Below are 24,277 nucleotides of genomic sequence, written 5' to 3' on the forward strand. Positions count from 1 at the left end.
AGGGGTTGCTCAGGATGGAGAAGAAATCCACTGGTTATGAAAGTAGTTGAGAACATCATGACAAGCAGGAGAGGAGGAGGAGAAAAACAGCCTGAGAGCATTGCTTTGCCGAAATAAGATAGAGGAGAGCTGTTTCCCTTCATGAGTGCTTGGCTGTACCACACGTTTAGCTTCTGTTTTGGGGGGTTAATGTGTCCCTATATAAACTAGCTTTGAAAATGATCTGCTGATCTGCGCTGAGTGTTTGAAAGATAATAATTTACTTTATAGCTGCGTTACCTGCTGCACATTGGTTGCATTGCTCTGGGCTCTGTCAGGCAGCTGTTTGTGTAGTAAAGCAGAATACATACTATAAAAACTTGTTTTTTGCAAAATATTTGAAGGAAAAGGGGTTTTCAATGGATTTACATGATACATCTTCACTTTGTCTTCATTATTTAAGAGACATTTTGCATGACTTGTGGCTTCTATGTGATAGCACTTTTCAAATCCTGTTACACTGAGTAGAAATAATCTACAATGAAGGTGATATAAACATGAGTGATCGTGACTAGCTTTTCTTTTAAAAGAACCAAGTATTTTGATAGTCAATGAAAGAGGAAAAAAGACAGTTATTGGCCCTGTACTTTTCTACATGACCTCTGTCTGAAGACGATCACCTTCATTCTAATAGTCTGATTTGTGTTTCAAATAAATTATTCAAAAATTTCAAGCAGAGAAAGCTCTCTGTCTCTTTTGGAGTGTGACTTCTTTTTTCCACCCAACTGAGTTGCAACTAAATGCTTCACTGTGCTCCGAACCAACTTTGCAATTTACTTCTGAATCTCTAATGCTCTTACCACACGTAACAGCTTTCAGTGGCAACAGAGGTGGTCCTGCAACTCACAGAGTCATCTGCTTCCTTTTATAAGTCAGGGACAGATAAAAAGGAGGAGAGTAAAAAGTTATTCAGAGGTGAGAGAAGGGCAGTGTAGATTAAGAAATAAAATGCTCACAAAGCAAATCCTACAGCCCCAGTTAATTGAATAGTTAAAATATCTCGGCTTCCATTTGTAAGTCCCAAAATATAGCCTTTTGTGATGGCTTTATTTTTTGCTTCTACAGACTTGTGCTAAGCTTGCAAGTCTGGAAAGCTGCTAGAAATCTCTGAAAATAAGTGAGCTCTGTTCACCCTATGGATTTTTTCAAGATACCCCCAGCTTGCAGTTTTATTCTGCATATAAACCTCAAGTGCAATGGGGCTGAAATTGGTGTCTTAGACCTTTCAGATTTTCCTGTGTTGAGGAATGCAATAAAGAAGATACCTGTCTGCGCTGCTACCTGATTTGTCTCCTGTCTGTCACTTGTAAAGTAGCAATGGTGGAATAGTGCCTTTCTCTTGAGAAATTCTCTGGGCTCCTTCCCTGTGGAAAATAGCACAGCATTGTGATGCAGATTTTCTGCCAAATCTCACAAATCCCTCACTGTGGGGATTTCTCTTTTCAGTCGTCTATCCTCCTGTCTGTAGAGCACTCACATTCAATACAGAAGGCTTATCACTTCCTTTTTAGAACTATAAGAACCAACATCACAGCCTGCAAAAACCCACCTGGTGAGCAAGATCTCATTTATTCAATTTTTGAATCTCACTGAGGACTGCTCTAGAGAGGAAGAGCCTCTGATAAGTTATTTGCTGTTTCCTTTAAAATATGCCTGCCTCAACTGAGTTTCAAGAGACTCCTGCTTCTATGCACTGGCAGATAGAGCATAATTATATCTGTTGCTAAACGAATAACTGTGATGTCCGATATTTAATTAGTATCACCTGTCTAACTGGATATGTGTATGACTGCAACTGTAAATTATGTCAGTGCCTTTCAGACATAAGGAAGGGAAAACCAGACATGGCTGTTAGGGGACAGACAGATTCATGGGCCGACTCTGGACTGAAAGGCAGATTCACACTGATTGTTCAAATTAACACCCAGCCAGAGCACATGAAAGCTGCCATCCATTGGATGCACTAAATTTTCCCATCTGTGACTTGTGCTTTGTACTAAGTTTCACCCTGACAGTGATGCTGCGAGGGAATATGCACAGATTTTGGTGTTCAGAAGCACTCCTGAATCCACATTTCAGACAGAGGCAAGGAAGCCCTGCATCACTCTGCTGATGTAAACAGGCTCACACATGTCCGGGACATATCGTACGTTCATCGATGTGCTCTGATGGAGGATATCCCACTTAAAACAGATCAGAACTGAGAGTTAGGCCTCTGAGTTTGACACTGTTGGGTCTTTTTATTTTTCTTTCTAGTATTTGCTTCTCTGTTTTTTGCAGAGTTACACGAATAAACTCGCACAGTTGTGAAAACAAAGCTGCAAGATCCTGAGTGTTGTGAGGCATTGCAATAATATAATAGTGATCAATGTAAGCACTTGTCAAACTCAGCTAAAAATACACCAATAAATAAATGCATTTATATCCTTTCATACCAGGGAATAAATTAATACTTTTTTATTACGAAAACCCTATTTCTGACTGAGAGAAAAAGCATAGACACAAATGCTGAACTGAAGACAAAATGGCTGATTGTTAACAAACATCGAAAATTTCGCTAATAGCCAATGACAAGACATACTTTGCAGTGTAATTATCCAAGTTGCAGTTTGACCTAAATGCTAAAGATAGACAAAAGAATGTCGATGTCTTCTTTGCAGATCCACAAATGACCAGGAATTAGACCTTATAATTCACCAGGTGAGCAACAGTGATACGAAGGTCCCATTGTATGACAGAGTCCTGATTCAGCAGAGACCTGGGATGTTTCCTGATAAATTACTGTCATTTGCTAATATCTGTGCAATACCCAAGTAGAGTCTACTGTAGGGATGCTCCAACTCCACTTGTTATATGCTGCAGTTTAAAAAGAAAAATAATCTGCCAGCAGCAATAAGAGTCATAAATCTGGCAGTTGTAAGCCTTGTTTTCTATCTTCTGGCTTCTTAATTTTGCCAAATCATTTATTTAATTTTGCCAAATCATTACTTTTAACAATTTGAGGAGTACTAATATACTATGTTGAGGAGTACTAATATACTATGTTAGTATAGGTCGGTCTCTATTTAAATAGGCATAGATAATATCAGAGCAGTGTTTTAATTTTGATTAGGTCCTGAAACCAATTTAGGGGCATTTCAGGCACTTAAGAAAGGTTCCTTATTTCAGAAACTATTTTTTTTTTTGCTCAACTGCATTTCCCCTCCCCTTTCTAATCAGACATTTTAAGTTTGTGGGTTTGTGGGTTGTTGTTTTTTTTTTGTTTGTTTTTTTTTTTTTTGTTTAGTGGTGATTTTTGGTGGCTTTTATTTGTTTGTTTGTTTTGTTTTGTTTTGTTTTCCCCCCCCCATGATCTTGACAGCTGTTAAAAAGAATCTTTCTTCTTTCAGAGCAGTTGTGACAATTTTGGACACGAGAACTGAGAGGGAAATGCTGAGGGAGACACTATTGTTTCAATTGTAATGTCTTCATTCTGGCATTATGGTCTAGTTTCACTTTTACATTGAAGACTCCTAGAAAACTCCCTTTGACAGTTTATACTTTCTGTTGTGGTCAAGCCTTTTCTAACAGTGAGGGGAGATAACTGTTTAGCTACTTGACCTTCCTGGCAATGGTCTGGTAGAAGATTATAATAATCTTTCGGCCTCCAACAGTGATAAGCTAGTATCCAGGCAGTGTTTTGCACTGTAATATTTATGAATTATCTGTGACTAAAATTTATCTAGCAGAGAAACTCACATATTTCTATTTAAAACATATACTCAGCAGAGATGAATATGTATTAACAATTTATTTTAAAAACAAAGGGGATCTTTTCTGTTAGTTGCTCTAGAACCAGGGTATAATCAACATTGGAAGAGACCACTGGAGGTGATGCACTGAGGCGGGTTAATCTTGTTTGCCCATGCTAGTGTAGAATTCAAGCATTGAGCTCCAAGTACAACATAACAAACAATTACCTGTATTTGCCAAACATTTTTGTACCTATTTCTTCATTTACTACTTCACAAGTGCTTCTAACACGTAAAATTTTTTTCTGTTTTTTTTTTGTTTGTTTGTTTGTTTGTTTGTTTGTTTTTGTTGTTTTTTTTAATGTGTACATGTGTTGGGAGCTTAAGTGTGTCCATGCACTGTAATTTTGTGATAGAGCAAATATTATTTTTGAGGGAATAAAGAGCTACTTTCACTTAAAAATATCTTCATTTATTCTTAAATCCTGCTTAGTTGTAATACTTTTCCAGTGTGCAAACAGGTACCCCTCTGCTGAAATGTTAATTATGAATTTATTCCATGAAAATAAGAACCTCAGACTAAGAAAATTATGATGAATTTGAATATGTGCAAGACTCCATCATGAATAGAGCAGCCTTGTGAATAAGATTTTCTCCATGAATGACATGCTGGAATATTTGGCTTTAATTTACTTGAGTTAAAATATAATTAAGGCAGTGCACAAAGTTATGATATCTTTCTCTCTCTCTCTCTCTCTCTCTTTCATGATCTTAAACTTTGACTGAATTAATTTTTCCAATTTTAAATAAACATATTTGTAGATAGATACATTTGCAGCCTGATTCAAACCTTACTGGAATCTGAAAGACCTCTGTGGATTGCAGTGAGGTCTGGTGTAGTTGTCATAATCTTGCAGCATAGGAACCTCTTAAAGACTGACATAAATCCTCAGAGACCATTGTCCATACTGACAGTTCAGTTTAGACAATTTGAACAATTTAGACAGCCTAAGCATTGTTTAGAAAGTGACCTGCACTTTTTTCATACCATTGCTCTCTCCTCTCTCTTACGTTAGTAAGCTTAACAATTCATATCCAATACCTTATTCTCTAAATTTTCATGCTCCCACAGGCAGTGTTGGAAACCCCAGAAAGGGCTAAAGCTTAGAATTCTGGAACTACGGAATTAAAAATGGTTTCTTGGTCTTCAAATGCAACCACCTGACATTATGGACAAGGTGTTACTTTTTTTTTTTTTTTTTTAAAATAAATGTTTCAAACAGTGTATTAATAGTAGCTAGATTTTTTATCCATTGTATTTTAGCTGAAAGATGATTTCAGAATCTTCCTTGTTTTGTATCATACTGCATTAACAGCCAGTTTATGACCCATTTTTACCGTGTAAACACTCTCCTTGAGTTTAAAGAACTTTTTTTTTCCCATGTGTGTACATGGGTTTATGTATAGGCACCAATCACATCCCTTTGGGTTACAAGGTGAATTCTTCTCTATTCTGACAAGCTCTTAGTTTCCCTCGTGATCTTGGTGATCCTTCTCTGTGCTTATGGTAATTTTATAAGTTCCTTGAAAATAGATGGCTAGAACTGTACACACTATTAGAAATTAAGTTTCATTAGGGCTTAGTATAGTGTAATTAATGCTTTTCTATCTCAGCTGGAAACACCTTGAATGATGTATTGCAGGATGGCATTTGAGTTTTTCCATGCTTGCCATCCCTTGCTAGCTTATAGTCATTGTGTGATCAGCTTGTACACCTGTGTCTCTCTCTTCCCAGTCACTTCTAACTGATGAGTTCCTAGTCAATAGCAGAAATTCTTGTTCATAGTCCCCAATGACCTTCCTCTTTTTATTATAAATTTAATTTAATTTAATTATGCTTACTCCCGTCCTCAGGGCCATGCAGTTCTTTTTGTGAAATACCCTAATCCTCTTCAGTATTGACAATGCCTTTTAGCTTTTTGTCTTAAGAATACAATTTTTTTAAGCCAAGGTTATTTACACAAAAAATTAACAAGATTGGTCCAAGGCCAAGCATTTGTTACCTCTCATGAGACTAGGTTTTTCCCTTTCAGTACTTCTCTACTAGCCAATTGTTTACTCACCTCACAGTTACAGTATTAATTCCCATTTTCCTAACTATCATAAATGCTTCTTCACATGACATTGTATTTACTGTATTTGTGGCATTAACATATGGCAGTATTTTGCTGAAATTCAAATGGATGAAAGCTAATGCCTCATCTTTGACTAGGCTATCTATACAAAGCAATGTAAGTGACCTGGCCTGGCTAGATCTTTGTTGAACACAGGTTGCATGTTATCTTATTTTTTTATGACTAATTATACTAGCCTTGAAAATGCATCTTGCATGCTTGGTGACTTTGAGATTAAGTTGGATACTCTTTTCTCTAAACTTAGCAGTCCTACATCTGGTGTTGTATATACATTAAATATATTTATTACAGAACTTAGGTTCTGTAGCCAGTGCTTTCAGATGGGCTTTTGTAGGTCCAAAGTAATTCAGCACACAAAACCCCAATTAGTTCAATGCCTCTCTTGAGATACTAAAACAAAAACAAGGACTTGAAAAGAACCATTACTATAAGACCTAAAGCATTTTTGAAGTAAAGCACAAAAGTAAAAATTTGAAAAATATTTTTATACTACAACAACTATACTTAATTTCTCAGAGCTTTGGTAATGATGACTGTACAGAAATGTTTATACTTTGGAAACAATCTATGCATGCTTTTGAGAAGAGCTGGGCATCCTTTATTACTAAACACTGGACTGGATTGGACTAATAACGAATAAAATATAATTTCACTAGATGTAATTGTTTCTGTCAGGCTCCTTAACCATTGCTTAAGCTCCCCATTTTTCTTGCATGGTAATTGTTTTCGTAGTGGAAAATATCCAGAAAGACTGATACTATGAAGGAAAGCAGTGAACATTGAATCACTTCAACATGATAAAACTAGGTCAGAATTCTGTCTTTAATGTGTTTAATTTCAGACAGCTTTCCAAATTAAAGATGATCATACGTTCCCAGAGTGTTATTATTCCTGACTGTCCTGGAATACACAGTGTCTCTTTGACAGCTGTACAGCTGAAATTCATTGTTATTGGTTCTATTTTTTAATTTGCAAATGCAATTTTAAAACCCTTGAAAAATGATACAGCAAATTTCAATACCTGAAGAAACAATAGGATATGGAATGGCAAATACTTTGCAATAAATCAGACTGCATAGACACTGGGAAAAAAAACCACAAAACCTCTCATTGGCATTAATTCGTCTTTCTCTTTTCTTTCTTCCTTTTTTTTTTTCTTCTTTTTCAAAAAAGCCGTCAATTACAATATAAACTGAATAAGGAAGTAAAAGGTTGATTCAGAAGCTGGGTTATCAATATAATACAGAAAGCAATCGTAAAAGCTAATAGATGAAGTGTATATGACCTTCACATCGGATTAGTGACCAGTGTAGTATATTAGCAAAATACCGTGCATTGTACTCAGTAGCATAATAAGATATTTTTCTTATTATAATACAAAAGACATTAATGTAATACAAATGTTCATTCTAGACTGCCTTATCAGGGATTTCCATGTTGTATTTCTAGCCCAGTCTCCTGCTTATTGGTCTGGTTTACATAATGGTATAAGTGAAAAATGGAGTATGCTTTTGAAATGAGAAGGACTAAGGTAATGAAGGAGGACTGAGGGAATGAAAACAAAACATAGAGGAAAGGAAAATGGGGAAAAATGATAGAAAGGCAGGAGAAAGTGAGACAAGCTATGTTAAATTAGGAAAGGAAGTAGGAACACTTTAACAAAGTAAGAAACAAAGAAGGAGAATTATTAATGACAAAAGGTAAGCTTGTCAGTTCTTATCCCCAAATTCAATGTTAAGATCAAATTTTCAGTTCTGGCTGAGCTGATTTCAGCTCAGGTAGTCATATGTTAAATGTGCATGAAGATGGCCTTTCATCATAGTTTCAGCAACTAGCTTCTTGGAAATGTACTTACAGAAGGAAATTAAACCTCGTGTATCATTAAGTATCGGAATTCAGATTCAAGTGCTGACAAGTCAGATTTTGTTAACATGAAGTTTAAGACTTAATGGAAAACATGCGATGTTTTGCTTATGCTTTTGCCTGTTGGGATAAGAGAGCATTTATACATTAATATTACATTTACATTAATGCAGCCTGACTATTTCAGTGATCATTTGGGATAACTGTATTCGCACTGAGTAGTACTTTCAACAGTTTAGCATCCCTCTGAAACTAACTAAATGCTTACAGGAGACGGCATTACTTCTTCTGAAGGTATCATTCGATTGTTTTTAGTTTACATGGGTTATCTAAAAGAGAGAAACAAAATCTTTCTATATTTTTCATCTGTGTTCAGGTGGAAAGAAAACTGCTTCTGAGCAGTTATTCTGATGTATGAAGTCCTTATTCCCCCGATAACTGTGGTCATAGAATCTAAATCTTCCTGAGGATGGGGTCTTTAAGTCATAGCATTATACATAAAATTATAGCATATGTGTCTGCATGCAAAAATTGCCAACGGGTAAACAAATGAACCACCAGCAGTATACTAATCTGCCAGTATATGTGAAACCGAAAGCCTTCTGATGCACATGCATATATTTGGCAAGAGCAATGTAAAGAGCATATTTGGAGGCTTTAGCATGTATGTTCTTTCGAAGTTTCTGCTATATGCAAGACAGGGATTGATTGGGTTATAAATGTGATATGAAAGAAAATTAATGCTAGCTAATCAAAAAGAAGAAAAAAAAGATGGTTGTTGAAATGTTAAAAATCAGCTGTTTGCTTCTTTCCACAACTGCTCCTCCCTATCCTGCTTGCAAGCTCTCTCCCTTTCATAAATGCCCATCACTGGTGTCCAGAATCAAAGACCTATGGTACCAGTCATCAAAAGCTCACTGAGGTTTTCCAATTGTTTCACAGAAAAAACCCCAACCTTTAAGTGCTCAAAAAGGAGCTCTATTCATAAGTAGCAATGCATTTCATTACCTGTGACAACTACAGAAGAGCGTGCTACACAGAACCTCTTATGCAATTATTTATGTTAAGCTGATCAGGGTTTGGACCCAGCAATTTTTCTGTTGATTCAGGGAAGTCTGTGCTTCTCTTCTCCTCTTCAGAAGTGCTCAGTTCAATATCAGAAAGTATGCATATTGTCTTGTTAGATTATTTCAGCCTAACACCAAGCCATCTGCTCTTTAATCAGCCCTGATAGATGTTTATCTAGTTTGTTCCAGTGATGGTGAGTTGAGGGCTGCCTTCAATAATCTGTTAAAATATGTAACTATTCTTCCAGTTAGAGAGTTCTTCCTAATATCTTATGCTCCTTGGTGCTATTTAAGCCAATTAATTCTTGTCCTATTTCTAGTGGACATAGAAAGCAGCTGATTAATTTCTTTTTTGAACCATCTGTTTACATAGTCTAAAACCATGTCCACATTCATCAGTCTCTGCTTTTTATTGAGCAAGTAAAACCATTTCAGGCTTGTTTTAATAATCTTGCTTTGCAGCCTTTGACTTTTTTTTGTTCGTTTGTTTTATTTTATTTTTGTTTGCTCTCTCTTAGAGCTTCTCTGTGAAACTGGGTGCAGGATTGCAGCCTTTGTCTATGGCAAGTGAATGTAATGGAATCAGCACATAATATATCTTATGTATGCTACCTCTGTTTACCCAGCTCAGTCTGCTTGCTTTCTTTGGGCAGGATACGTGCCAAAGGAGTGCAGTTTTTTGTGGAGAACCGAAGTTAAGTCTGAATACGCTACTTCCAGCACTGGGGCTATACAAAGACATTAATAGCTTTGGCACAGTGCTCTGCATGCACTAATTAACCCTGCACTACTACAGCAAAACCGCTGCTGTTTTGTTCACAGGAATATCTCCACACGACACTGCTTTAAATGGTATGGAAACATTTGTTTGTAAAGCACCTTGCACACTTGGGGAGAGAAGGATATGACAAGAAACATCTCAAAAAAGTATGGTTATTTTTGTAACTTGAAGAATAAATAAAACTTAATAGTCACTTATTACACACGCAGTCTGTCCTTCCCTACGACTTTCTTCATGAACATGTTGCCAGAGGATATATTACTTAGCAGTTTGAAAAATCCCTATTTGCCTAATGAGTTTCACTCATTTCACAGTAGTGTTAAAATTGAGCAGGTACTGGTTTTAGTCATTGTATTTGTCAATTATCCTGGCTAGAACTTTCAAAATAACGTAAATGCTGTTTTAGAATCAATAACAAATAGATACCTATATATTTTAAGAACATTTGACAATTTTACTCATAATTTATTCAGATGCCAGTTACATCAAGGTCATAGCTTTCATTCCTGTAAATGAAATATTTTAAATGAAAAAAAAACCCCAACCCCTGAACTTTATTCTGTTACTTATAGACCTAGTTTTACACATAACTTTCTCTTGAATAATGAAGTCTGAAGTGGAGTTCACAGACTTGTTAATACTTCTCTACAAAAGTCTGTTTGCATATTGAGTATTTCTTTTGTTTCTATTTTTAAATACTGAGTTTCTGTAGAATATTTTAGTTTCATTTTGGTCAATTAGCAGTTACTTATTTAGCAAAGGGTGTCAATGTTCTGGGTGTCCCTTTTCTTCAGGAAAGCGCCTTTGAGTGGAGATGGAGCTTGGTGTTTCCTAATGAGGGAAATGTTATCCACTTTGTGTATTTCCACCTCTGCATTTCATCCTCAGATATGGACAAACTCGGTCATGATAAAGTGAACCAGGATGTCTCTGTAGTGTCTGTGATTTTAAATTTTAGGAATTTAAAAAAAAAAAAAAAAAATGAAGAGAGGGAAATGGTTATTTTTAAGGTAATTGTTGTATGTGTGTCCTTTACAGTAAGAACATTTTTTTCTGTGGTGTTTGACAAAGGATCTGCCAGTGCTTAGTGAGGGCTGCAAAAATCATTTCCTGCCGCCTGAAGCAGCCTGTGCTTCTGGTGAGGTGAGAGCACAGTTCAGAGTCATCTGTTACACGAATGAGAAGATGCACACACTTCAGGAGGAAAGCAGATGAAGAGGGTTTTCTTTCCGCTCCAGTAACTCACAGCAGGTATTATAGATTTATTTCCCCTTCTCATGTTGTTTTCATTTTGCTGCATTGTATCAAGTCATTGCAGATGCTACAAATAGGGGTGTAATATCTAAGTTTAGGAACAAGAAAAGACCAACGGTGGTTACTTCATACAGACCAACATTTTCCATTGCAGTGTTTACTTCCCAGTGGAGGAAACTGTAGAGAGACTACATCACTGGATAACAGTAATTTAAATGTAACCTCTCGGGACTGTGAAGTCTGTTGGTAGATCTCAAGAAAACCTACATGTCTCCATATAAATCCTTCTGGCTGAACATACAAAACTTCTGCCAGGAGTCTTATACTTGTCCACTACCCTTTTGTCTTACATTCATTCAATTCCTCCCTGTTCCTTTTCCCTTCATATAAGATAAAGTTCCTGACCATGCCTGCAAAATCCCTTCATTGCTCAATTTCAAGCATGCCCTTAAAACTAAGACTGCTCAAAATGTGGATTTTCCCCTTTTTGCTTTGCCTCCCAACCTCTCTCCCTCTCATTCAGCTTTTGGTCTCCCTTCTCCTGCCTCCCATCATTCCTCAATATCGCTTTGTCTCTTAGATCCTTTAGGGAGAGGATGAAAGGCAGCTGGGGAAACAGAATGAGAGTCCAGCAGTAGAAAATGGTTTGTAAGTTAGGAAAGGAGATAAAACTGGGAAGAAACTTGAGAGCAAAGGAGAAAGATGGATAGGAAATTTGTGGTAAATATTTGTTGAATCAGTTACCTTGGTGGCTTGACCATGACTGGATGCCAGGTGACAACCAAAGCTGCTCTGTCACTGCTGTCCTCAGATGGAGAGGGGAGAGAAAATATAACAAAAGGCTTGTGGGTCAGGATAAGGACAGGGAGAGATCATTCACCACTTACTGTCATGAGCAAAACAGTCTCAACTTGGGGAAATTAGTTTAATTTATTACCAATCAAATCCGAATGGGAAAATGGGAAATGCAAAGTAATCTTAAAACACCTTCCGCCCACCCCTCCCTTTTTCCCAGGCTTAACTTTCCTCCTGATTTTCTCTGCCTCCTTCCCCCAGCAGCACAGGAGGGTAGGGAATGGGGGTTGTGGTCAGTTCATCAGAGGTTTATTCCACTCCTTCCTGCTCAGCAGGACTCCCAATACTCTTCCCCTACTCCAGCACGGGGTCCCTCCCATGGGAGACATTCCTCCATTAACTTCTCCAACATGAGCCCTTCCCACAGACTGTGGCTCTTCACAGACTGCCCCAGCGTGGGTCCCTCCCAGGGGGTGCAGCCCTTCAGGCACAGGCTGCCCCAGCGCAGGTCCCCCACGGGGTCACAAGCCCTGACACCAAACCTGCTCCAGCATGGACCCCTCTCTCCACAGGTCCTGCCATGAGCCTGCTCCAGCGTGGGCTTCCCAAGGGGTCACAACCTCCTTTGGGAATCCTCCTTCTCCGGCGTGGGGCCATCCCCAGGCTATAGGTGGGTCTCTCCTCCACCATTAACTTCCATGGGCGCAGGACACAGCTCCCTCACCATGGGCTGCACCACACTGCAGGGGAATCTCTGCTCTGACATCTGGAGAACCTCCTCCCCTCCTTCTTCACTGACATTGGTGTCTGCAGAGTTCTTTCTCTCACTCCTCTCTCTAGATGCTGTTGTGCAGGCCTTTTTTTCCCCTTTGTTAAATATGTTCTCAGAGAGGTGCTACCAGCATTGATGATGGGCTTGGCCTTGGCCAGTGGCAGGTCCATGTTGGTACCAACTGGCATTGGCTCTGTTGGATATGGGGGAGGCTTCTAGCAACTTCTCACAGAAGCCACCCATGTAGGTCCCCCTGCTACCAAAACCTTGCCACACAAATCCAATACAGTTTGAAAAATTTTCCCAGGTAATGGACTTTTGACAAATTCATCAACTCTTTTTTGTTTTTTATTCACTATTTTTGTACCATAGTGACAAAGACTTTGCTGCTCCTTGGCTGGATGCCTCATGGTTTTTTAAGCAAGGATATAAATAAAAAATGTTTCAAACATCATCCTATGCACTGGCAGGTTTTGTGTTGCCTCCTGCTTTAGCACCTAGATCAGTGGGAAAATCTAGCCAAAGCTGCTTCTATTCCAGCAAGTGCATGTAGGGCTGTTCTTTCACTGGATGGCCAGCTGGCTTGCGTTGGCACTGTTTGTGTCATTACATCCTCTTAGCCTCTGAAACAAGGTGGTGACATCCACCTTATCTGTTGGAACTGATTCCCAAACTCAGCTAACTGCCAGACCACAACTGCGAATTTGTTAGTGTTTGGCTAGTTGGCACAAGCCAAAACTGTCCCAGGGACTGTTCTAGCAATTTAACCATCTCTATGATTAAATTCCAGGAGTGCTCCATGCCTCTGATCGATTTACTAATGTAGATTTAGTTTAATACTATTTCTCCTCTAGAACAAACAAGAAATTCTTGTTGCCATAATTCTGTGTTATTTTTTTGACAAGTGAATATTTATGATTGTTGAGCTAGTATTTGGCATTTTCCAACTGTCGTAAGTAATGATGGAACTTAGATATACCTGGAATGATCAACTGGTCTATATTGGCTTGTCTTAGGATATGTTTTGTTTCTCAAATTCCAGCATTCTCTGAAAATAAAAAATGGAGGAATTGTTTAACTTTTGTACATATACCATGAGCTACCTATAACTGGAACATTTGAGTTTAGTGACTCCACAGAGCTAGAACAATAATTTTGAGCAGTGAGCTGCTTGGGAATGGTCTACATGCACGAGCTGATAAGGCTGAGTTAGCCCACTGCCCCTCTGGGGTGTTTTAGATTGCATAGACCTAACATGTCCAAACTGCTTCCCAAATCTTGTCTAATGGATGAAATCCTGCTGCAGGTGTCCCTACAAGGCACTTATTTTCTGTCTGGAGCATGTCACGTCTCTAAGAAAATCTTATTGTCTCTATGCCAGTTATCTAGACTTTTCTGTGCCCCTAATAGTAACAAGTGGAAAGAAAAGCAGAAGTCTGTAGATCTTATTAGTGGTCACGTTTGAAAAAAACCAAGATTTACAACTCAGTCAGGAATGAGCCTAGCAAGTAGTAGAGAAAGAAAACCACCATCAGGGAGTATGGTGTATTCTACTTCATCATCTTATTTCAGATATCTTGGAGTTATCTGTGTCTTACATAGAGTTTATTTTGGGACAGTAGAGCTCTAACTTTTAAATAACAAGCAACTGTGGATTTTTTGGTGGCAGGGTGGATGGGTTTTAAAATATATGTTTCTGTTCCATTTTAGTCAGTCCTGTAGTTAATAACAATTTTCTTATTTCAGGGTGGAGGTCCTCTTTTCTTGAAGCTCAAGATCCTGAGTTGTTTCACCTTCAAGATTTAGCTGATGGCTGTGACACTTTTCCATATGCAGATACAATTTCCCTATGAATTGTCTACCCATGGCTGGGTCAGCATTATAGCAGCCTCAGCTCTCATTAGTATATGGCAGCAGATGTGAGATGCTGACACTAGAAAGACAGAGCTATTCTAACCAAAAATATTCTGTCTCCCTTTGCTGCCTTCCTCGCTCATTTACAGCTCTATTATTTCTACTCTCTGTTTTTGTGTGCTTAAATTTCCCTTCTGTGCATTTTTAATTTTTCCTGTATTACCTTGTTTTCCATTTGGCCTAAGTATACTCAGCTTATTTCTTCCACATTTTTTGTATACCTCTGGAGAAATTGCAATACTGTAATTAATTAAAATAATTGCATTTTAAGTACATGAGAAACAAACCATATGATCCTGCTCATTCTTGCCATACGTATGGAAACAACTTGCAGTCACATGTTAGCAACCAGACTCCTGTAAAAATTCTGCACAGATATATATACAGTGGCCTTTTAGACACTATTTCCTATCTTACTGCATAGTTCTGAGTAAATTTATGTAAGCCTACACAGATAATTTGATATAGATGACCTGTTTGTGGGCTTGTTTGTTCAACTCCATACACAATGCACAGTAGTCTATAACAAAATTATATTTAGATGAGTTTTAGCCTCTTTTTGTTAAGAACTCCTGTCCAGCAATATGTTAGACCATCAAGGTTGCAGTGAGCTGGTGAGTAAAGATTCAGACTCAGATGTTTATGGATGCCAAACTACTTTAAAATATTAACAGAAGCACAACCTAATTTTTCTGAGGGCTGTGGCAAAAGGATGAAGGAGAGAAGTTATTTATTCTAAGAATATCAAAAGATGCTTGGTACAAACTATTTGAAAGCTGTGTGACTGGGGATATCAGTGGTGTACCCCCACAAAAAGGACACAAAGTGGAGGGAAAATCTTCATCCCATGGGTCATTTGGGACTGAATCAAAGATCCTATGTTTTAGTAATTCTATTTATGTGAATGCTGTTATGAAGAAAATGATAATTTCCCCCCATTTTTATCTTTTGATCTCTCAGTCCTTCCCTTTTATTTCTTCTTTTTTTCCCTTTTCTCCCCCCCCCCCCCCTTTCTGTTTTCTGTTTCTCCTTCCATTACCTCTATTTCAGTTCTTTTATACCTCTCACTCCTTTTCACTTTCTTCATCCTGAAGTACCCCAGTAAACATCCAGCTGAGGTACTTCCAATGAAAATGTCAGCACACTATACTCTGTTCCTGGTTATGCTTTTACCTTCAACAAGGGAGCTCATATAAATGAAGAAGAATGTCTGATGCCTGAAAGTCTTGGAAGTTCACCTTTTCCTAGAGAAAACAAAGTACTTAGTGACTCTCTTTTGGGATGGCTAGCAGTATCCAGCTGCCATTGGTCTCTGATGTTTCTGGAAGCAAGCTGTGTGACAGAACAATATCCCTAGACCTGAGGTTTTAACTCATAGACTTGTCCTATGCACAGTAATTAGTATTGATGGGGTACTTAAACTACCCATGCATCAGTCAATATAGGAACATAAAAAGAGAAAGGCTTATTCAAATTTATTGGTGACAACAATTGATACTAATAGCAGAGAAAGCAGAAGGTAGAAGACTCTTGTAGATTGGATCTTGATTAATGGAAAAGAGCTAGTTGGGAAAAGGAAAGTGGAAAACAACCTGGGTGACCAAAATCATTAAATACTAAATTCTTGATTTAAAAGAGTACAAGAAGGGAGAGTGACAAAATAAGGCTTTCAGGAAAGTCTTCAATTAACTGTTCATAAAGGCCTGTTGGAAAGCGAGCATAATAAAACTGTGGTCTGGAAGTATTTTAATGAAATAATTATCCCATCATGAACAGCATCATTGAAGGGTAGGGATAGTGACTTAGCAAAATTATGATGTCTTTCAAAACATGAACATTTAGCAGGCATCGTACAGAAGAAAATATACCCTCAGTTATTAGGACAAATGCAATATCACAAAGCAGGAACAAATCAGAAAGTTAAGGACACAGACAGGGGAAAATAACCAAGCACATTCTCAAAGTACATTGATAATAAAATGATCATGTAAAATAATTCAGTGGGGAAAGTTTAACTTGCTACAGTAAAGCAACTATTACTCTGAGCTCTGTAAATGGGAATGTTGTGTCCAAGCTGTAATCTTCTCCTCAGGGCTGATAAGCTTTCGACAGGACACCACTCTTCAGGCAAGATGTGGATCTATTAAAGAATATCCAGAAGAAAGAAATGAAAATTTTAAAATAAGCCTGCAAGCTTGGAAAAATGGGTTTGCCTTATCTTGAAAAGACTGATAGGGGCTAAAGAGATGATCTGAAAACAACCTTCCAATACATAAAAGGTAGCTGCAAAGATGAAATGAAATAAACAGTTCTGTGTGTCCACAGTAGGAAGAATAAGAAATAGTGAATGTGAAATGCAACAGTCCTTAGGAGGATGTGTCCTATGTTCAAAGATAAGCTGAATGTGGAAGGACATTATCCAGGAAGATGGCGGAATGTCCACACCACGGAAGGATTTTGGATGATATATTCCTATATTCAGACTCATGGTTGAAGGGGTTTTCTGACAACTGAAGAACTGAGGAATTGAGAAGCAGATAATTAGCCAGAGCTCCTCTACAGTGTGAGACTTTCATATTTATGGAAATTCAGTCATGGAAATGTTGGAATAAACTGGAAGCAGGTGAATTCTGTACTAACTGCTGTAAAGAAGACAAAATAAAAATCTTTACTGATATTTAAGGGTTTTGTTTAGTGCTCCAGCATTAGGGTGCATAGTAATGTCAAAACTCACAATGACTGTGTTTTTTCCTTTAGACTGTTCCACTGGCTAGTTTATTTGTCTTGATGACTACAACTACGCTGCTAAAGAAAACATGGGAAATTGTGACTCTTAGACCTACTGGCTTGGTCTGGCTCAAGTCCACAATGAGAAAAATTTATTCTCTTCAGAAAAAAATAGTTTGGTTATGCCCATTCTGTCTGTTAGAAAACATTCCTGGTCTATGCTGTTCCCCAAACTGTGCCCTGAAATTGTCTGTGAGAGTGTTAGTTGGCATAGGCCAAACCATGGTAAGGTGTGAGATACCTATCAAGCATCATGGGAGCACAGGTACAGGACAGTGCCTGAACTCAGATTATGGATGCCCCTTGTTTACTTGTATAGAAGTGGCCAAAAGGAATACTTGTGAAAGTAGTGGACATCAGGAGATCAGAGTTTGGCCTCTTTGAGGATCTGCTTACCAGAGTACCATGGAATAAAGCCCTGGAGGGAAGAGGGGCCCAAGAAAGCTGGTTAATATTCAAGGATCACCTCCTCCAAGCTCAGGAGTGATGCATCCCAACAAAGAGGAAGTCAGGCAAAAACGTCAGGAGGCCTGCATGGATGAACAAAGAGCTCCTGGACAAACTCAGACACACAAAGGAAGCCTACAGAAGGTGGAAGCAAGGACAGGTAGCCTGGGAGGAATAGAGAGAAATTGACCTAGAGCCAGGGATCAGGTTAGGAAAGCTAAAGCCCTTGTAGAATTAAATGGTGCCATGGGCATCAAGGGCAACAAAAAAATCTGTAAGTACCTCGGTGATAAGAGGATAACTAGGGAAAATGTGGGGTCTCTTTGGAAAGAAACAGGAGATGTGGTTACCCAGGACATGTAGAAGTCTGAGGTACTCAGCGACTTTTTTGCCTCAGTCTTCACCATCAAGTGCTCCAGCCACACTGCCCAAGAGGCAGAAGTCAAAGGTGTGTACTGGAAGAATGAAGAACTACCCACTGTAGGAGAAGGTCAGGTTTGAGACCATCTAAGAATCCTGAAGGTGCATAAGTCCATGAGACCTGATGAGATGCATGCACAGGCCCTGAGGAAACTGATGGATGAAGTGGCTATGACACTGTCCATCATATTTGAGAAGTTGTGGCAGTCTGGTGAAGTTCCCACTGACTGACAAATGCGAAAAATAATACCTGTTTTTAAAAAGTGAAAAAAGAACACATGGGGAACTACAGATCATTCAGTCTTACCTCTATGCCCGGTAAGATCATGGAGCAGATCCTCCTGGAAACTATGCTAGGGCACATAGAAATAAGGGGGTGATTGGTGACAGCCAACATGGCTTCTCTAAGGCCAAATATGCCTGACCAATTCGGTGGCCTTCTACCACATGGTTACAGTGTTTGTGGATAAGGGATGAGCAACTAACATCATCTACCTGGACTTGTGCAAATCATTTGGCACTGTCTCGCATGATATCCTTGTCTCTAAATTGGAGAGACATGAATGTGATGGATGGACCACTCAGTGGATAAGGAATTGGCTGGATGGTCGCACTCAAAGTGTTGGGGTCAATGGCTTGATGGCCAAGTAGAGAGCAGTGAAGACTGGTGTTCCTTAGAGGTCAATGTTGGGACTTGGACCTCCTTGAGCGGGTCCAGAGGATGCCATGAAGATGATCGGGGGGGATGGAGCCCCTCCCCTGTGAGGACAGACTGAGAGAGTTGGGGTTGTTCAGCTGGAGAAGAGAAGGCTCTGGGGAGACCTTATAGCAGCCTTCCAGTACCTAAAAGGGCTACAGGAAGGATGACAGGGACTCTTTATCAGGGAGTGTAGTGGTAGGATGAGGGATAATGGTTTTAAACTGCAAAGAAGGTAGATTCAGATTAGGTGTAAGGAAGAAGTTCTTTACTGTGAGGGTGGTGGAGACACTGGCACAGGTTGCCCAGAGAAGCTGTGGCTGCCCCCTCCCTGGAAGGGTTCCAGGCCAGGTTGGACGGGGCTTTGAGCAACTTGGGCTAGTGGAAGGTGTCCCTGCCCATGGCAGGGGGGTTGGACTAGATGGTCTTTAATTTCCTTACAAGCCAAACCATTCTATGATTCTATGATTCTATGATTCTATAATTCTATAAAGTAATATGTCTATCATGAGTTCAGGATTATGTGTTTTGTTCAAATAGTGAATCGTGAAGCAGTGAATACTGCTTCAAGTACACTCTTCCAAAAAATATCTGCAATTTGGCACATAGCGCAGAGCAGGGCTAATCCTGATAGACAGTTGGACATGATGACTGCTTTTTGGGGATAAGGGGAGACTTTATTGATTTTTTTTTTTTTTTTTTTCTTATAGACAGAGGAATTAGGTGGTTGTATATGAGGCTTAATTTTAATTTTATAATAAAGTATGTTTATAACCCTACTCCATGTAAAGGAACTTGTGAGGGAGAAAAGGGAACTATGTTTACTAAGAGTTGAAAAAAACCCAAAACATAATTTTAAAGCCAATCTCATGGTTTTCATGGCTTGATTAATGATTTTAGAGAGCTTATGGTTGGAAACATTTCAAGATTTGTGAAAACTTTTCAGCTAAATATTGTTATATCTTTAATATATAAAGCCAAATCCTTACCCAACAAACAAATACACTTCCTGCTGAATGTAACAGAAGCTCCTGGCTGCAATCCCCTTGAGAATTTGGCTCTGGCTTCTGATAAAAAATATGGACCTTGTCATGATTCAGGAATTTTAAAAAAACAATACTTAGTAGCATGCCTGACTTGAAATTGAATCACCTTATTTCTCTGTGGTGATACTCACGTTACAAACCTCACATGTGTATTTTGCTCTTCCTGTTACAGCTAGGGAGGTTAGGCAAAAATCTGTTTGCACAAGTACCAAGTGCTGTACAAAGTACACCGAATGACTGAGGTCCAAAGGTGCTCAAATTGCAGAATTGTGACAATGTACAGCTGTTCAAAGGAATCCCTCGTAGCAGCGGCTGAATTTTATATATTATATAATATATATGTATAAAATATATATAAAAGCTATCTTAACATTCACCTGAAGAGGTCTTCTGTTAAAACAATGAAAATAACAAGATACCCTACCTTTTTTCTTACTTTTTCTATTAGACAGGTCTGTCTTGTTCAACACCTGTTAGTGCACAGCAGACCGCAAAATGATTGCCACTGGCATTTGCATGCTACCACGATGGCAATGATGCTGATTTTCATGGTTATCAATATTAGTAAAGTTCCTAGAGGTTATATGCATTAATAGTTTTGGTAACCACAAGATTCCAGCATCATCTGTCCCAGAGAATGAATCAGGGCTCTTCTAGTAATATTGAAAAACTAAAATAAAGGTGACTTTTGAAAAAATGAAGGCCAAGCAGAAAACAAACCTAGTGTTGCACAGGTGTTGCAAAGTCACATTCTGAATTGAAATTCCCATTTTTACTGATATAATATATTGCTCTAGAGATATGACTCATCTGGTGCCTCAAAACTTTAATACAGTGTCACTTTTGTAATTAAAGCCACAGTTCAACTTTGAAACACAGTCAGGGTTGGAGCTTTTTCCAAATATCTGCAAACGTCACTAAAGTTAATACAACCTCCACTAGTTATTTTTCCACTGCCTCCCTACCTTCTGCTTTTTAAGGGTACAGTATATAATCAGCCAGCTTGTTAAGAGGCTTAACAAGGTGAACAATATTCAATCACTCCCCTTGTTTACAATGTATTTGCCATCCTGTAAAATAACAACATGGTGCTTGTCCTCATCTCCTGTGCTGATTAGATCTATTAGAGTTTAGTTGAGGCAAATTCTACTAATAAAATAGTGTTCTGAATTCATTTTTCTGCCCACAGTTTTCTTTTAAGCAAAGGAGTTTGTGTTTCCACACTGGGTCCTTCCTGCCTGTGTTTTCTCTTTAGCTGACTATGATACATAATCACCTTCTCCAATTGGATTATGAGCTGCCTTGTTCATGCTAATTTACTTAATTTATTCATCCTCCTTGCTCGTTCTAATGATTTTTCACATGCTTCCTCTTCCACACTGACAAATGATAAAATGATAAAACAGCCTGGTGAGCCCTATTTAAACACATTCCCAGAACCCTGTGTCCCTTTTGTCTACAGATGCCTGATACAATTTCAGTGGTTGTGCAGCCCTGACACTAAGTAATGTTTTGAAGCAAATTCAGGCAAGTCTGACAACCACCATCTTATCTGACAAGAGCAGAGCCGTTGACTACCAGGCATTGTTTATACTAATAAATTAAACATGCCTGGGACTGTTCTCAGGTGCAGAGGCTAAATGGGTGGAAGTGCTGTTAAACTCACTCTCTCTCTGAAACAGGAGGGTTTGCATCTGGACTGCACATTAGGAACGGTTCCTCCTGTTTCTACCAGGCTCTGTTCGGGAGGCTGTTGGCTGGCCTGAGCCAAAACCACCACCAGGGACCAACCTGGCAATGTCACCATCTGGTCAGTTGGGTTTTGGGTGTCCCGAGAGGCTCCCTGGCACTTTCAGAGTACCAGATCAGACAGACTCTGGGGGTACTGCTCTCAGAGAGCTACTCTAAATATAACCCACTTTCTTGTGACTCAAAACAATTTTTCACGTGATTCAGTACAGCGGTTCTTGCTAAAACCCCATAAATATTCACAAATATTTGCCAACCAGGCCTCCGTAAGCACAAGTTTTAATTAGCTTGCATCTCTCTTGCTTGGGCATCATTGAATGATTCTGTCAGCAGTGCTGAACAATTAACTGGACTTGAAAAAACAGGAATGTTTGTGTTTATGCTGAAACGTGAACATTACTTTCCTGAGTACATCGTGCCTGAACCTTTTTTTGTTTGTTTGTGTTAAAATCACCAGAATGTTGAGGTAGTATGTTATTAGATCAGTAGATGAGAGAGGAGACCTGATAGGAACACATTACTGTGTATTAGAGAACAGTAATAGTGACACAGGTTTAATGACAGTGCGATAAATAAGATAGAGAGGAAAGTTGAGTAGATATGGGGTGTTCATGCATAATAGAGTAGGAATGTGTTGGCTGCTGTACTTTTTCTATACCGGTAAATTGCCTTTAGATAAAAATACTATGCTTAACTACTCTAGAGAAGTACTGATGAAAAACTAATGCTAATGGAAGAATGCTGAGCTTTTTGCTCATTATTAGCAAAAGAAGCTGAGGAGAAAATGGCTGGGGAATGGAGGACAAAAGGAAACCAGATTCTTTCTTCAGATGCCCATTGGCCTGTGAGTGAGGCTGCAGCATTCCAGGGCTGGATCAGATTATGAAACACACCAATTCTTCCACCATAATTTAAAGCTACTTGCTAATGAGAGGCTGCAGCATTTCTGTTTGCTGGGCTGCACCCATTTCTCTAGCACAAAGATGCAGGTTTGATACCCAGCTGCATGCAGCCTCCACAGTGTTCAGTGTTGGTAGATGTTAACACAACACACCGGTAACAGAAGATTGGGATTTGTGGATGGAGTGCTTGAAATCCACTGAGATGGGCAACATAGTTTTTTGCTGGTGAGGGCTCCTGTGGAGTAACTTGCTTTGCAATCAGCATCTAAAAGATTGAGAAAGTTTCATTTGGGTGTGAACCTTGAGTTGTCTTCTATTTGTCTCAAAACTGGTCTGCAGGAAGGAGCTCCCTGGGAATACAATACAGAAGAACCTCAAAATTTAAATGAAAGCAGAATACACTGGACAATATCAATCCACATGTCTTACATTGTGTGACATCTCATTTCCCTCATGCACTCTGGGTGATTGTAGTGTGGACTGCAAATTATACAAACCGGCCCATGAATAAATAAAAAAAAATTAGAGTTTGTAACCATGAAGTGGGTAACCGTCCAGACATTTTCCCAGTAGGACTGTTGGGTCCAAGAACTGTCAGATAAAACTTACCAAAAGGGGTTCATTGGTCGTTACTTCAGATACCAAGGGAAGAGACTTACTGAACCTGGGAGGACCTTCCTGACTCATGTTTCTAGGCTTTGATTTTGATGCATATGTGCTTTTATAGGACCTTCGTAGGTGTCTTGTCTTCTCTTTTTTTTTCCTTACTATCACAACTTTGATTTCTGTAACATCTCAAGAACATTTCTATCAAAAGCAAAACATTTCTAGGAGATAGTAGGTTCTTCTGGGATGCAGTACACTCTTTTGGTCCCGATGAAGCTTTGGAGAGGACTGTTCCTCTGCTTCGCATACTGGAGAGCTAGGAAAAAATATACGCTGACTGACCATGATCTGCTTGGAAAACCGTAAGTATCCCTATAGAATAGAAATAGCACTTTCTTATCCCCATGGGCCACCACGAGAGATTAAGTATACTGAAGTCTTTAAATCACTCAGATAAGGCATAAGGGTATGCAAGTCTTTAATTTCTGAATGTTTGTCTGCAAGTGAGGGACGACCGGAGAGGGAAAAGAGATGGTATCAGTGAATGTGAAGGGCTCATCAGGTGCTTATTTTTTTTTGTTGTTGCTGTTGAAATTAGTCTGTGGGACAATGCTTCAGCAACTTGCCACTTTTTGTTTCTGATTTCCCCCAAAGACTTTCTTGTGCAAGGTGGCTTACCTTTCTCTCCCTCTCTGGCTACCTCTTGCGTTTCCTCCACAGCATCTGAACATCATCTGTATGCACTTAATGACCAGATGTTCTCTGTCATGCAGTTCCTCCAAAAGTAGGCTGGAGCAAAAAAAAAAAAAAAAGGGACTCAAACTAAATCATCCAGGGATTACACTAACAGAAAATGATGCTCTTGGTATGGAAACTATTAAAGAAAACCTGATTTTGTCTTCATATACTAGGGTTCATTAACTTTCTCTCTGGTACAGCTAATGACCTGAACAGAAGCTGTGGTTCATTAGTGATCTTTCTCTCTCTGCCTGGCAGTTGAACAGAAAAAAGAAAGAGCTGGAAGGAGACGTAGAAACTCTAAGTGAGACAGAACAGCTTTACATGTTTCCAGGCTAGCGGAAGGAAATTTTCTTCTGTTCCCGTCCTAGTAACAGGAATGATATGATATTTACAGCTAAACTCATCTTTTATGCCAGAGTGGGTTTAGTCACCAAAAGAGGAGCAAAAGCAGTTTGTTTACCCTCTCTTTAC

Source organism: Athene noctua, chromosome 1 (assembly GCF_965140245.1).
Source record: "Athene noctua chromosome 1, bAthNoc1.hap1.1, whole genome shotgun sequence".
In the NCBI taxonomy this organism is placed as follows: domain Eukaryota; kingdom Metazoa; phylum Chordata; class Aves; order Strigiformes; family Strigidae; genus Athene; species Athene noctua.